At 37.3% G+C, this 14445-nt stretch overlaps 1 protein-coding gene across 5 annotated transcripts in view; it reads left to right on the top strand.

Annotated features, from left to right (window-relative positions):
• Positions 1 to 14445, top strand: part of Inpp4b (inositol polyphosphate-4-phosphatase type II B) — a 793726-nt gene that overhangs the window by 738865 nt on the left and 40416 nt on the right. The window lies entirely within an intron of this gene.

Raw genomic sequence — 14445 nt, 5'->3', positions numbered from 1 at the left:
CATTGCTGCATGCCATGCTTTCCACTAGCAAGAGTCTCCTTATGTCTTCTGTTTTACATCTCTTCATGTCTCCTTGTGTTATCATTGTCCAGTAGATTTCTATCTTCAGTTTTAATATCCACTTGAGAAGGGTTTAGAAGCCTGCCATGAACATCTCAGCCATATAAAATATGTTTCATTGCTGTAAATTTCTTTCAAAAATAATCATTCAATGATAATGGGAAAATAATGAACGTACAGACAAAATCTGATGTGCAGAGATAGAATGCAGATGTCACTCAGGATGCGTAGCAGAGTGAGCGCACGGTGAATAGGCGAGGGCAGCACAAGATAGATAACATGACTCATCAGCTATCTGGAAGGTGTAACTGTCATCTATTTGTTTAACGTGGGAAGAGCATTAGAACCCTTAAGTTAGAAAGCAAATTCTTCAAACAGGTAAACACAATGTTGATATGCATGCTGAGCCATAAGAATGTGCATTACATAAGCTTGCTCATAATTAGCATTATATATGAAACCTATTTGCATGTGATGTGGCATGTATGGAAGTTTGTGATTTGGAATTGTTTTCAAAAGTTAAAATGCTAGAGATTTACCTAAATCCAATTATATTTTTTAAATTCTATGTCTCTCTTATTCGGGTAATGTTTTAAGCTAACTTTCAAATCAATAAAATTTATCCCTTAGTTTTATATATATCTGAAGTGGTTATTTTAGAACACGAGGGTTTCTTTGAAATTGAGTATAGCTGTGTACATATTTCAAAAGCAGTAAGGCATGTTGATTCAAAAAAAGAAAGAAAGAAACCTATAACTGCCTGTATTTCCCTCTTTGCATATATGTCTTTGTAAGATAAGCTCATGGGAGTATATGCTCGATGAGTACAGCAGAGGAGACAAGAGTTGAGGGCTTGGAGCTAGATGGTCTAAGTTTGAATCCAGGCTTCACCATACACCACTCAGGGACAGTCCATCTCACTGCCTGTTTGTGCCTTGGACAAGTTAAGTTAGTCAATCTCCTGATGCCTCAGTGTCCTTGTGTGAAAACCCTTCTGGGTGTAGAAATCTCTTCCTGGGAATACCATGAATTAGAAGACTTGAGGAATTTAAGGTGACAAGACTAATATTTGACACAACAGAAGCTACACTCATTAAGTAAAAACTAAATGTTATCATTTTGATACTCTGATTTTGTAGCTTAAATTAAATCTATGTATAGCCTTTGTAAAAACTATATATTTGTGAATATGTTGGTATTTAGGTTATAATCTAGTACTTCATATTAAATCCTATGTGTTTTACACATTTACAATTTGTATTGTAATTGTGCATGTATGTGTTTACAAAAGCTATACTAATTATGGAAATGCACTGTGACATAAGAACCCTGGGAAGATTCCCTGTGAACATTGTTGATATTTATATGTATTATTATATATCCTTACAGAGAATCATGGACTTTGTTCCCAAAAAGTAATCTTGAAACTTCCTCCTCTGAGACAATAGACCTGATGGCCAGAGTGACATTGAACACTCGGGGAGCGTTAGAGCTAGCTGTTATGGGTCCACAAACACATACATTCTCTGTACCAAGTGAAATGAACTGAAATTATTTTATTATTTATTTAAATACCTGAAGTTCATTAGTTAAAATAGAAATCATGTATAAAAAAAAAAAAAAAAAAAAGCTATGTGCTTTTGGAACTTCAAGGCTATGTGCAAAACCAGAGTGCTTTGTGCCCATTTTATGAGCCATGAAGAGTCAACTGTAATGTTAGGATTTATATTCCTTCACTTCTCTAATAGTATGGGGCATGCAGGCAGAAGAGCATCAGAACACCACAGAGGACATCTCTTCTTTCCACACAGACAGCAGTTTCACAGGAACAAGAATGTCTCAGATTGGTAGAGTTGATTAGCAGAATTTTGAAGTGCTAATTTTTGACCATTAAAATGTCCCAGCTTTTTATTCATGGTGAGAAAGCTGTTTGCTAACCTCTATCCCATGGTCTGTGAAGTTCTACTCCCCAGCCATTGACCCTTAAATGATTATCAAACACCTTGAGACAGTTGTAAAATTACTTACCTTTAGGTCTGTATGGCTGATAAGTGAGAGACTACAGCAGGTGTAGACATTTAAGTTAGTTAAGAACTTTACCATTATTCTAGGCTATAAGATTGGATTTAATACTATTTTAAGCTTTTAGTTAATTTGTGTGTGTGTGTGTGTGTGTGTGTGTGTGTGTGTGTGTGTGGTGTGGTGTCTTCGTATGTTTATGGAGGTCAGAAGAAAACTTATTAGAGCAGGGTATCCCCTAATGTGTTGGGTCCAGAAATCAAATTTTCGTCTTAGTATAAGCAAGAGCACCCTTTCCCCAGATCCATCTACCTGGCCACAGTGTTTTAATTTTCTCTGCTTTTTTCCCTGTGTGTTAAATTTTTAGCTACTTTGATGACTTTTCCAAAGTTCTGTCAAAGCTACCATGGGTTATTCTCTCATGAAATTGATGGCAGCAGTGACCTGTAGCTCCCAGTCAATCACACAAGTACAAGAGGGACCCAATGCCATGTGGTGCTGTGTCACTACGATACAATGCCATCAGTCCAGGATCATTAAACACACGGACAGCTTATTGCACTGTCAATTCACAGTGGAATTCCTGAGACTCGATTTTGTTACAAGCTGAGGTCTGTCTGTATTGCTTTTGGTGCTGTGCTCATGACATGATGATGTGTTTGATCAAAATGGTGAATTTCAGACCATCTCTTCATATGAGAAAGCTAGCAAGAAACCTGACTGAGTCTTAGTCAGGATTTCTTAGAGATGACTGTGTTTTACAGGGTAATTATTGTTAACCCTCACTCCCCACACCCATCAGAACCTACATAAATCAAATAAACAAACACATCAGCAAAAGGCAAGAGTCCCAGAAGGCTGGCCATTGGGATGCAGCCAGGGATGAGAACAATTCAAAGTCTGCTTCACTTAAACCACTTGGATATGAATCTACTTTCTTAAACAATCCATTTCTATTATCTTCTTAACTTGTGAAATACATTTGTACAGCAAAAATCTTCCTCATCAAAAACACAGTTTTATAAAATGAGTGCATGATTGGATGGTTGTTTATTGATTAGTTTGAGGGTTTTGTTTTTGTTTTTGTTTTTTTGTTTTGTTTTGGTTTGGTTTTAGATAGGGTACAGGAAGGACAGCTCTGTTTTCAAATTTGGACTTTCCATTGAAAACTAATAGCTATATCATCTTGGTGTATTTTTCTTTTCAGAAACCCAAGTTTACATTTAATTAATAGTTATGCAGAGCCGATCTTTAAAAACTCAATAAATTTGACTGACTTTAAAGTTGTTTAACCTAACATGTTTGCGCATCTATTGGCTACTACCAAGTAAATTAAAACAAAATGCCCTTGGATAATTATTTCCCTAAATAAGAACTTATAGATTATGTGTGTAAATAGTATAAATAACATAGAACAACATACTTTTCAGTTGCCTGTCCTTTGTCATTCTACCATGGCCCTTGAAATAATAGTTGAGAAACCATTAATAAGGCAGATGAGTGTAAATTTAGGCATGCAATCAGTTTATCACCTTTTAGGCACACTGTTATGCTTTTTAGTAAAAGAAGTTATGCTTTTTAGTAAAAGAAGAAAGGCTCGGTAGCCTGATTTTATGTAAGGTGTGTGTGTGTGTGTGTGTGTATGTCTTTTGTGCACGCACTTGTGCACTAATGCATATAGGTAAACATGCCTATGTACCTACATACAGGTGCACATGCCTATGTGCCCGGGTACATGTAGAAGCCAGTGGTCTATGTCAGTTGTCTTCAAATGATTCTCCAGATTATCTTTGGAGACAGTGACTGAACCTGAAGCTAGCCTGAATGGCCAGGGCACATGAGGAATTTACCTATCTCAGTCCCCTGACTTTCTAGTGCTCAGGTTACATATGCATACCACCATGCCTGGCATTTTGGAAATGATGGACTTACAACTCAGATCTTCATGTTTCTACCACAGGCAGGTACTTTAATGATTGAGCCATTTCCCGTGATCCTACATCTTTATTATCTTGTGGAATGCCTCATTCCCAGCACATTGCATCTGAACTTTAATAATATGGGGAGAGGCAGGATTGCCGCAGATTGGACTCAGTTGGTCCTTCAAACCCATGGGAGAATCAGGGTTCTGGTACTCAGGTGGACAAGGGGTTGGCAGGGTGACAAACAAGCACGAACACCAGATAGAGTCTTGGATCTGAGTGTAATTTCTCAAAGTGAGCATCAGACTTATATTACAGAAGAAAACAAGGAAATGATACATTAAGATCATTCAAGGTACATTGAGATTACCTAATTCAAAATGACTCTTTACACAAAACAGAGGAATGCATACATAAAATCTGACAGGAACAAGGCAGTGTTTACAACTGGGATAAAAATCAGTGTTTACAACTGGGATAAAAAGCAGCCACACCTAAGGTCAGTTTATTCTTAGAAGCCTGGGGCAAGAGCTTTATGATCTTGCCACAGTTCTAATTCTAGTCTATTGTATAATCCACCTTCTCCTTAAGCCATTGTAAATTCCTGTGTAGGAGAGTGATTCAGCTGTTATCTAAGTATTTACACTAGCTCCTTCTTAGATCACACAACCTTCCTTCTTCCTAGGCCATTGTAAATTCCTGCACATGAGAGTGACTCAGCGTTTATTCTAAGTTTACTTTGTAGAACTAGCCCTGAGATTCCTAGCTCTTTTCCAGTAAATTGTAATGCCTGATTTCTTTCACTATCTACACTGGAGGTATTTTATCTGAGTGAGTAGCATTCTTACTAAATTTAAAACCCAAGGCTGGCTCAACGATTTCCTAGGATATTGGAACACTAGTGGAGGCTAATCTAACTCAGCTATATTTCAAATCATTCTTGGAGGCACTTATAATAAAACAATATTGGAGGAAAGCACACAGATCCATTCACTGACTGATTTAGTAACAAGTTTGGAGCATTCGTGCTACAGGATGCCAAGATTCCAGTAAACTAAGTTCCCGTGAAACTTTTTGCCTCAGAACTATGTCCAAGCTTTTGGGCCTGTCACACAGTTTCCACTGGAGTGGGTGTAGCACAGGATTTGATTTCCAAAGTGCTTTGCTTTGCTATAAGTAAACCCTGAACCTCTGAGTGCACAACATTAAGGGTGCCCTAAGTCTTTGTAGGGAGACTTCTGAGGAAGAATAAGTAGTTCATCTATTATTTAAGTAGGTATGTCCCCTCTCTGTCTTTTTCCCATGTTGGTTTACTTTTCTTTATGTTTATTGATCAGACAAGTTTAATGAATTTCTAGACTTTTCTTACTTTAGAATTAAGGAGATCTGTGAGTCCTGGACACAAAAGTGCCTGAAGCTAGCAGATAATTGTAGATTGTTTATAGAATATGTCAGTAGAGTATAATATAGGCAGGGATACATTTTCTATTACTGCTGTTACCTCCCTCAAGAATTTTAGTGGTGCATTTCTGTATTATCTCTGACTATATCTGTTACCAATGGCAGGAATAATCTCAGAGGGATGACTGTTAGTGATGTGTAGCATGAGATCTGGTATGTGCTGTCAGAAGCTCCAGTCCATTATCAAGTAGCTCCGTTTCTTTGGTCCTGCCTGTGCAATGCATCTTGACTTGAGCATGTGATAGAGGTGGATGCTCATGGCATGGTGACTTGGAACAAATGAGAGAGAGAGAAAGGAACCATACTCATTATCTTCTTCATAGACAGACCCAAATTAACATAACCTACTTCTGCTAAGTCAAACCTTCCTGTAGCTCAATAGATTGGCAGCACACTTTTAATAAAAAGAGCTGTGGGGGCCATTCTGGAACCAAGTTATAGCATCCCATTCTTGACCACTTAAAAATGCTGTTTATCTCATAATACAAACATCAGGACAAACACTTCACTATAAATTCCTTAAAAAATCCTAAAGAAATTACATATTTTAACATACAGTTGAACAAAAATGATGAATAAAAAAAAGAGGAGAAATCAAACCAAAGCAAGAGCACAAGCCAGGTGGACACACATCACATCTGGCAGCATCATGACTGGTATCCTAGGTACATGGTGTCATCTTACAGGCTCAAGGGGTTTGGCAGCCTGACATCTATGCCCTTGCTGCTTACAGTACCCATGATGCCTCTGTTATGATGACTCTGCTTGGATCTTTTCTCATCACTCAGACTTACCAGATCCTACAAAGTCACTGTCTAAAATATCAACATTAATTTACAGTATATAAGATAATTATATACATGTTTTCATCTCTCCACATTTCCAAACACAATGATTTTAAAAGTTTATAAAACTTAAAAGTTTAAAGCAATATTTTAATTTATACATTTATGATGACGTATGTGAGAGAAACAGTCTGCCTAAATGTTGATTATCCATCCAAATATCCACTTCTAGTTTCTTGTTCATAATATTTTATGTATGGGGAATTTGTGGATAATTACAGGGTAAGATTGATTTCAATATTTAAAAACCTCTGCCTTTGGTGTTTATGCCAGGTTCTAGGAGAGTGGAGTGGCAATGGTAGTTGTTGTTGTCAATGTATTTTTTTTTATTGCTTTCACTTTTTAAAACATGAACATTTAGTGGGATAAGACAAGAGGGTCCCTTGGGTTTAGAGAGAGAAATACTAGGTGTTTTGACAGGAGTTTGTGACAGACTGGGGGCATTTTTATAACCCTAGGGGGTGGGAGGAGCAGATCTGTATCTTAGAGAAGAAAAGGAAAGTTTCAGTAGAGATACACATGAAATCAAGGGAGATTAGGCAAATGACTGATGTCTCTGCACTTGGAAAATGAAATGTAGCAGAAAAGTGTCATAGAAAACATTTGTTCTTCTACTAAAGAGGAAAAGATACAGGGAACTTTAGAATAAAAGATCTTTAGTAAAGCAGTTATGGACAACACTAGGAAGTCCTGCATTACCAGGGAGATTGAGGCAGAAGGATAAAATAAATGGTTCTCAGATGCCACTTAGCTATCTAACCTAATGGAGTTTTTGATGAGGCAGTCTCTCTTACCCCAGGAAGGACTGGAACCCATTATATTCAAGGACAACTTTAAATTTTTGATCTTTTTGCTTCCATTTCCCAAGTGCTAGAGTTAGAGGCATGCATGATCGTAACTATAGCATATAGTACTAGGGGCAAATCCAGAGCTTTCTACATGGTAGACAAGCACACTACCAATGGAGTCACGAAATTATAATTTCATAGTGAGATTTTTTTCTATATGCAATTCCTGAACTCTTCCCTAGATGAAGATTTTCATGACTGTGCATACTTGGTGTGATGTATTCCTATTTCCCTTGTTCTCACACATAGAAAAAATACAGGGAAATTCAAATAATATATTATGAGTGCATCACCTAAAAACTCTTGCCTTCCATCAGAACCATCAGATCATCATACAAAGTTCCAATCCTCTCTCTAACTTTGATGCTGTTTGAGCTACTCCAGTTTCTAGTCTAATGGAACATACTTGAGTTTTCATAAGCCAAAAGGCTGTAAACTTTGCTCCATAATAGATCACAGTTGCTAGAGGTATTCAGATGTCTAGTTTAATATATTTGTGCCAACAGGATCATGGCTGGAAGCCCCATGTAATTATGCACAATTATACCCCATTCTATGCCATTCAGTGAGTACTCCAAATTCACATGAGCAAGGATGACATCATTATAGGGAATCAAGAATATAATTTATAAAGCATATCATTTGCGAAATTGTTAGTTTGTTAGCTGTAACAAATCACATGTCATTCCTTCAGCACTGCAGCATTGTTTTCTGGGGATCACTGCTCAAAGTGCAGACACTCAGAATGAAGCTAGGACTGCAGAGAACAGTTAGCTTCAATATGGCACATAAAGTAAGCAGAGAACAGCGAGGGGAAGGGCGATGTTTGAAGTTAAATTTCCCAGATTTCCCATCTCTAAAGAAGGGGATTCTAATTCTAAAGGCTCTTATACACTTATCTATAAAGAGAAACATACATACACGCACACATACACACAAGCAGGTGTGAATGCACGCACAGAGGGTCTGGTAAATATATTATAAAGTTGAACTGTTTAATGTGGTAACTTCCCAGCTTCCTCATCTCAGAATCCAGCATCCTCATGAACACATAATAAAATAAACAGCTCTGAAGCACTTAACATAGTCCTAGTTACAGTGAGCATCAGGAAACAGAAAAGGCTGCTATGGCTGTCATTAGTGCTGCTGTTGTTAATGATGATGTTGTTGTTTTCTGTTGCTGCAGCTCTGTCAGATTGGCTCCCCAAAGAAGTGTTAATACTAAAGCTGTAGATGATGTGAGGTATCTCAAAATATACTGAGGAAATTAAAAGAACAGGGTCTTAAGATATTTATTTATTTATTTATCTATTTATCTACTTATTTTAGAACACCTTTTTAGGAAAAGGCATTTGCATTTATTTGTGTATTATGTGTGTGTGTGTGTGTTTGGATCATATTCACAGGCCTGTAAACCCATCAACAAAATAATTTTGGTTTGGATTTACTCACTAGCACACAAAGCAAACCACAAAGTTATTGGCAGTGCATCTCCAATGTCTTTCTATATCTACAGTGAACCATAGAAATATATATAAACATAAAAAGTAATACACTGTGTGGCTTCTTTGAAAACTTCTTCCTTCTAGTATATTATATTTATATAGCATTGACTGATCTTTTCCAACCTTACAAGTTCTGCCTTACTGATCATTCTTTGAGTAATTCCCAGTCTATTTCTGATACAATGATTGGCACATGTTATGTCTATCATCCTCCATAACACAGATACAAAGATGTGGTGTGTGTGTGTGTGTGTGTGTGTGTGTGTGTGTGTGTAAACATGTATTGGTTTCCCTCTTGTATGGATTAGTCAATAGCTCGGGACCAGCTTTGTAAGGCATTTATATAAAATGTGTAGCATTTATATAAAATGTGTAGCATTTTATGGGCTCTTTGTTTTCATTTTGAATATGTCAACCTCATTAATGGCTCTATTTTATGATACAACCCTCCCATTTACCCTTTGTTTCCAATGTTTCATCTTTATAACTGGCTGAGTTTGTTATATTCATTTAAATTGACAGAAGTTTCAAATATAAGACAAAGTACAAGTACTTAAATGATAATAAAGAAGTATCATGCACTAACTCCTTTCTTTCCAACCAACGCTGAGTAGTACTAAGGCAGCTCTTCTAAATTTCAAGCAAATCTAGTCTCTTAACTAGTTTAACTGAGTGTGTTTTTAAAATTATGCATACTCTGTGCTATTTTAGAGAGAAAGTCACTATTACACTCCAGAGAGTCTGCCAATCACCTGGATGGCACCTTTGCTCTTGAGTGAGGAAGTCCATTTATACCATCTTCTTGTTCAGTCTCTAATACTTAATTTTGCAACACAAACTGTTGGAATTCTTATAACATGAGATTTTGTTTGATTCTGTATTTTTCTCCCACAGAGACTAGATCAAGAGATAGAGGTCTATGAGAATTTCAAGACACTAACTAGTTTGTACAGGACAAGACAAAGTAACTCCACTCCACTCCATAGAGATGAACTGTTTTTGTCATTGTTGAAATAGATGGCTTCATAGAAAAATCTTTAGGTAATCTCAAGAACAAACATTATCTTATAGCAAAATACATATGATGCACAGGATAACAGTATATTTTATTAAGCATTTCATGATTGTACATTTAAATGACACATGGTCGATCCACTATTAGTAAGTGCATCTTTACGACAGAACATTTTGCTGTTGGGTGGTTTTTCAGAGCCCAAGATCTGACTGTGTTGGATGGGTGAGTGTTTTGCCCTCAATAATTTGCTAAAGTCATACAGTTTTAACATGTATATTAGTAACTACAAGTTTGGAGATAAACTGTGCAATTCCAGAACAGGGAATTAAGACTATTTTTATAAGCTTAATAATGAATACAAATGAGATACGCTGGAAATAGAAATGACCCAGGCCCATGTAACTTTGTCTTGCAATAACTTTGTAGTGTTGAAGCCTGCACTCATGATCTAGAAGCATAATGATTCATTAGAACTCAGTTCTAAAAACCAGAGCTTTTGTGGGGAAGAAGTTAAATGCATCTATTTTTAGAAAATCATGCAATTTTGATATTCATATAATCACTTGTAACCTGCTCAGATTCAGCGCTTAAGGCTCTTTCTTTCATAAATTAAAATTTCATGCTGCAGAGGTTATGGTTTCAAATCATAATGGAAAATGGGCACTGTATTTCTTTCTATTTAGGGCAAGGTAAAGGAATGTCATGGCTCCTTGCAATCTGCCCTATATAGTTTTATGATAAATGTGAACATGGGGATTTTGCTACAGTTTGCTATAAACCTTGAATAGCAAAGAACAGGGTTACATTAATAACCTTGTAATGGGTGCTAAGATGAAACTGGAGAATATTCCATTTTAGGAACCTTAATAATCTTGGGATGTTAACATAAAAAAGCTTGGCAAAAGTGTATCTTGTTCTTCTAATTTTAACCTCAATTTGAAAGTTAGTAGTCACCTGTTGGATATTCCTACCTGCAGTTATGTGTTTAGCAAGAAAGGTAAGACTGATACATAGGAGGGTTTGGGGTTAAAAAAAAAGGGAAACATTGTAGTTATGTTAATCTCAAAAATGCTTTAAATGCTATTAATACATTTATAGCTGTTTTTGAACTCTGTTAATTTACTTCACATTTGGCAAGGAATCACCACTTTTTTTTTTTTACATAGCAGATTTTTTTAATTAGGTATTTTCTTCATTTACATTTCAAATGCTATCCCAAAAGTCCCCCATACTCCCACCCACCCACTCCCCTACCCATCCACTCCCACTTCTTGGCCCTGGCATTCCCCTGTACTGGGTCATATAAAGCTTGCAAGTCCAAGGGCCTCTCTTCCCAGTGATGGCCGACTAGGCCACTTCTGATACATATGCAGCTAGAGACACAAGCTCTGGGGGTACTGGTTAGTTCATATTGTTTTTCCACCTATAGGGTTGCAGATCCCTTTAGCTCTTTGGGTACTTTCTCTAGCTCCTCCATTGGGGGCCCTGTGTTTCATCCAATAGCTGACTGTGAGCATCCACTTCTGTTTTTGCCAGGCACTGGCATAGCCTCACAAGAGACAGCTATATCAGGGTCCTTTCACCAAAATCTTGCTGGCATATGCAATGGTGTCTGCGTTTGGAGGCTGATTATGGGATGGATCCCTGGGTGCGGCAGTCTCTAGATGTTCCATCCTTTTGTCTCAGCTCCAAACTTTGTCTCTGTAACTCCTTCCATGGGTGTTTTGTTCCCAATTCTAAGAAGGGGCAAAGTGACCACACTTTGGTCTTTGTTCTTCTTGAGTTTCATGCATTTTCCAACTTGTATCTTGGGTATTATAAGTTTCTGGGCTAATATCCACTTCTCAATGAGTACATTTCATGTGAGTTCTTTTGTGATTGGGTTACCTCACTCAGGATGATACCCTCCAGATCCATCCATTTGCCTAGGAATTTCATAAATTCATTCCTTTTAGAGCTGAGTAGTTCTCCATTGTGTAAATGTACCACATTTTCTGTATCCATTCCTCTGTTGAGGATGTTGAACATTTTTTCAAGTATTTCTCAGCCATTTGGTATTCCTCAGGTGAGAATTCTTTGTTTAGCTCTGTACCCCATTTTTTTAATGTGGTTATTTGATTTTCTAGAGTCCACCTTCTTGAGTTCTTTATATATATTGGATATTAGTCCCCTATCTGATTTAGAATTAGTAAAAATCCTTTCCCAATCTGTTGGTGTCCTTTTTGTCTTATTTACAGTGTCTTTTGCCTTAGAGAAGCTTTGCAATTTTATGAGGTTCCATTTGTTGATTCTCGATCCTACAGCATAAGCCATTGCTGTTCTATTCAGGAATTTTCCCAGTGCCCATATCTTCGAGGGTTTTCCCCACTTTCTCCTCTATATGTTTCAGTATCTCTGAATCACCACATTTTTTTTTTTTTTGGTTTTTCAAGACAGGGTTTCTCTGTGTTGCCTTGGCTGTCCTGGCACTCACTCTGTAGACCAGGCTGGCCTCGAACTCAGAAATCCGCCTGCCTCTGCCTCCTGAGTGCTGGGATTAAAGGTGTGCGCCACCACACCCGGCCCTCATTTTTATTTAACTAATTTAAAACAATGAAAAAGAAATATAATTAAAAGGACTTTAGGATACTCTAGAGCTGTGTGTGCAGTTAGTAAAGGAAGCACAAGTGTTCTTTATTCATTTTTTTTTTTTTGACATAGTAGACCTAGCTGAGAATTCCTTCTTCCTCTTAGGGCTGAGATGCTCTGGGCCACATGGATGCTGTGAGGCCCACACCTTTCCCCAGAAGCTGGCTGCCATGTTGCCCTTCTGGACTAAAAAAATACCCCAGTATCTAATGAAAAACATTCCATGGTAAAGATAGATGTGACACCAGAGATGCAAGTTTCCTCCTGCAGAAATTGCTCAGCATTTGATAATTCTGGCATACCTCTGAAGAAACCAGGCTATAAATGAAGCAGGGCATCTTCTCAAATATAAAATAAGGTTTTTGCTCTATAGTTAGGAGACCATTGGTTCTAGGTCAGTATGTCAAAAAAATCTTACACAAAAAATTCAACCACTCTTGAAATCAGTCTGGTGGTTCCTTAGAAAATTGGACATAATACTACCGGAGGATCCAGCATATATCCTGGGCATATATCCAGAAGATGTCCCAACTGGTAAGAAGGACACATGCTCCACTATGTTCATAGCAGCCTTATTTATAATAGCCAGAAGCTGGAAAAAACCCAGATGCCCCTCAACAGAGAAATGGATACAGAAAATGTGGTACATTTACACAATGGAGTACTACTCAGCTATTAAAAAGAATAAATTTATGAAATTCCTAGCCAAATGGATGGACCTGGAGGGCATCATCCTGAGTGATGTAACACAATCACAAAGGAACTCACACAATATGTACTCACTGATAAGTGGATATTAGCCCAAAACTTAGGATACCCAAGATATAAGATACAATTTGCTAAACACATGAAACTCAAGAAGAATGAAGACCAAAGTGTGGACACTGTGCCCCTTCTTAGAATTGGGAACAAAACACCCATGGAAGGAGTTACAGAAACAAAGTTTGGAGCTGTGACAAAAGGATGGACCATCTAGAGACTGCCATATCCAGGGATCCATCCCATAATCAGCTTCCAAACGCTGACACCATTGCGTACACTAGCAAGATTTTGCTGATAGGACCCAGATATAGCTGTCTCTTGTGAGACTATGCTGGGGCCTAACAAACACAGAAGTGAATGCTCAAGGTCAGCTATTGGATGGATCACAGGGCTCCCAATGGAGGAGCTAGAGAAAGGACCCAAGGAGCTAAAGGGATCTGCAACCCTATAGGTGGAACAACAGTATGAACTTACCAGAACCCGGAGCTCTTGACTCTAGCTGCATATGTATCAAAAGATGGCCTAGTCGGCCATCACTGGAAAGGGAGGCCCATTGGACACGCAAACTTTATATGTCCCAGTACAGGGGAACGCCAGGGCCAAAAAAATGGGAATGGGTGGGTAGGGAAGTGGGGGGGAGGGTATGGGGGACTTTTGGGATAGCATTAGAAATGTATTTGAGGAAAATATGTAATAAAAAAATCTTTAAAATTTTTTTAAAAATTCAACAAATGCAAATCTCTTTTCCATTTTTGTCATGAACATGTGAATTCTATTAATATTTTCCTATTAAGTCAATATTATAAGATAAAGTAGATGTAATATTTCTGAACCTTCACAATCATTACTTTGAATGTATCCATTATTCTTTTCACTAACCTTGAGGATTTTTCTGCTGGAGATTTGGTGTTGAATCTAAGTGAACATATTAAACTTCTGTGGAATTTGATTGAGTGTTCTTAATGAGGGTGGGCAAGCCTATTGAGTGGAATGGATTGTTTCCATTTATTTGATCTTTTTCCACTCTATGAAGGCATGCTTCTGTGAACAACAGTGAGCATTTACAGGGAGTAACAATGGTAAGTTTATACCCTTGTGTTCAAGCAAATGATATAAAGTTGCTTACTTTTGGATTCATTGAAAGACATAATCCAAATAGAGTAACTAAAATTGAAAAAATGAATTGAAATGCACTTTTTAAATGTTATTCTTTAGCTTGATCTAGAGACCAAAATCATAGATTATACAGAAACACACGCACATATGTATATGCTAGTTCATATAAATAATAATCTATAATAGATTATATAAATACAAAATAAAATAATTATATAAAGTTCCTTGACTATTCTCTTGCTTAGACCTAACTTGACTGTGTCT

The sequence above is a fragment of the Mus caroli genome, unplaced genomic scaffold, assembly GCF_978045245.1.
Source record: "Mus caroli unplaced genomic scaffold, Mus_caroli_1 scaffold_10, whole genome shotgun sequence".
Classification (NCBI taxonomy): Eukaryota; Metazoa; Chordata; class Mammalia; order Rodentia; family Muridae; genus Mus; species Mus caroli.
This window is presented reverse-complemented; position numbering and strand designations above follow the sequence as displayed.